This window comes from Chamaea fasciata, unplaced genomic scaffold (assembly GCF_029207755.1).
Source record: "Chamaea fasciata isolate MVZ Bird 193981 ecotype frontalis unplaced genomic scaffold, bChaFas1.0.hap1 SCAF_355, whole genome shotgun sequence".
In the NCBI taxonomy this organism is placed as follows: Eukaryota; Metazoa; Chordata; class Aves; order Passeriformes; family Sylviidae; genus Chamaea; species Chamaea fasciata.
In genome coordinates, this window is record NW_027094440.1 from 7723 (window position 1) to 10296 (window position 2574).

Below are 2574 nucleotides of genomic sequence, written 5' to 3' on the forward strand. Positions count from 1 at the left end.
GGGCCAGCATTTAGTGCCAGCTCAGGGAAATGCAGGGTGGTTGTGGCAGGTATTAAACACCCCCAATAAATCCTGGAGGAGGATCCCAGGGTAACAATGCCTGCTTGCCAAATCTGTTTGCAGAGCGCACAAAAGCAACGAGGAAAACATTGCAACAGCACCAAGGTTTTCTCACAGCTCCACCACAGGCTGCTGCCTCAGCAAAGCTGATTGTTGGTGCTTTTCTTCCAGCCCCAAACTGGGATTGAGCCAGGCCCTGCATCCATTGGGACTGGGATGCTGTGGCTGTAGGATAAACCCCCAGCCAAGCCCCGCAGGGAGCCATTTATCCTGTTTGGAGCCCGTTTATTTTTCTCCTTCCCCTGAAGATGTGTGTGAGGAGCAGAGATTCAGCCAGACCCTCTTCCCAGGCCCATGGGATGTGTGTTTCTTTCCCGTTTCCTGGAAGCGCTCGGTGTTTGGGGAAGGTTGCTGGGCCACGAGGAGCTGCTGGACACCATCCACAGCCCCTCTCAGGCATTTTCTGCTGGGTGGGACTCCCTGAAAATCCCTTCAGCTTTGTAGGGAAAGCACTTTTCCTACGGGGCACACAGGGTGTGAGGCTGGCTCTGGGAAAGAAATATTCCCAGGGAAGAAAGGCTGGGAACGTGCTGACGGCAGCACTGCTCTTTCAGGTGTCACTGTAAGAAGCTTCTAAAAAGCTCCATTTCTGCTTGGTGGGCAGAAAGTGCAGGAAAAAGTGCTGGGAATGTCCACGTGGACTTCAATTAGCATCAAGCAGCATCACAAGTGGTTTCGTCCAGGCAGGAGTCACAGTCACTGTGAGATGATGAAAACGGAGATGGGATCTGCTTGAGGCGGATGGTGCAGCGGCTGCTCACCTGCGACCTGTATCCCTCAGGGTACCCATTTCTTTAGAACACTATGAAGAACAGAGGGAATTGAAAGTCCACTGCAGTTTAGGTTGTTCTTCACGAGATTGTTCAAGTCGAGCACAGCCATTCTGTTCAGCAGACACACGGGCAGGGGCTTCTTGGAGCGCTGCTCTGGCACCCATTCTTTGGAGGAGGGGATTGCAGGAAAGAAGAAAAGAAGCTCATCAACTACTGAAGAGGAAGAGTCACTGACAGGAAGCAGTGGGTTAAGAAATGTGAGGGGAAAAAAGGCAGAAAACATGAGGTGACAAGTGTGAGAAATGGGAGTGGAAAAAGGAGGGAAGTGTGAGGGAGGAAAAGGGAAGGAAACCTGAGTGGGAAAGGCTGAGAAAACTGAGGGGAAAATGGTGAAGATGTGAGTGAAAGTAGGAGAGGAAGGTGAGAGGAGGAAAAGGCAGGAAATATGATGGGAAAATTCTAAGAAACATGATCAGGGAAGGCTGAAAAACATAGAGGAAAAAATGGAGGGAAATGTGAGGGGAAGAGAGGGAGAAAATTACTGGCAGAGAGAGAGAAACAGGCAGCAAATGTGAGGGGAACATTGTGAGAATCCTGAGGGGAAAAGAGGGAGAAACCAGAGGGCAGAAAAAGGCAGAAAACATTAGGGGGAAAAAAAGGGTGGGAAGTTGGATGGGAAAAGTGGCAGAAAACAGGAGTGAAAAAAGGGCAGAAAATGCTAGAGGAAAAGTAGAAGCAACATGAGGGGAAAAGAATGATGAACGTGAGGGGAAAAGTGGGAGAAATGTAAGAGGGAAAGCCTGGGAAACATGAGGGCAAAAGTGAGAAACATGAGGAGACAACTTGGAGAAAAATGACTGAGGAAAGGAGAAAAGCATGAGGGGAGAAAAGGGCAGGATAAGTGAGGGGAAAATTGTGAGAATCGTGAGAGAACAAAAAAGCAGGAAAAAGCGGGAAGTTGGGGAAATGTGAGAGGCAAAGCATGAGGAAAGGGAGCTGAAAAGGGTGGGGAAAATAAGTAAAACTTGGGAGGCAAACATGAGAGGAAAACTGTGAGACTCGAGAGGGGGAAGGGGTGGAAATGTGAGAGGGAAAAGAACAGGAAATGTGAAGGGAGAAAAGGAGAGAAGGCAGGATTGGCATGACAGCTGAAATGATTCCTAACACATTCCCCCATGCATTTGCCCATTTATTGCACTAGCCCAGGGCTTCTCTGTATGTCCGTCTCCCCCTGTGCCTTGATTCCTGTTCGGAAGCAGTAGAAGTGCAGGATGTGCCCACCAGCAGGAGCTGCTCCAGGCTGGGAAGGGGCCAGGTGGTGCTGATTTCCAGAGGCTTCTGTGTCCCAGGTGAGGCCAGGGCAGGAGTGGGTTGAAAGGTGCTGCTGCTGCTCCTCTGTGCCAGAGAGCCCTGGCTGGGCAGGGCACGGCGCCCACTGCACTGCGGGCTCTTTCTCCTGCCACAGCTGGGCACACCTGGCAACAAATCATGACGACTTGTGGGGAAACCAAGGGCTTTGTGGAGGCTGCATTGCTCTGCACACACCCGGGCCACCTGCAGCACAGAGCTTTGGCCCCCAGAAATGTAAACCCGAGGGGAACAGCTGGAAAAGGTTTCATTTTCACCTTTCAATAGAAGCGACTAAAATCAAAGTTACCAAGAAGGGCTCCGATCCCTGGTG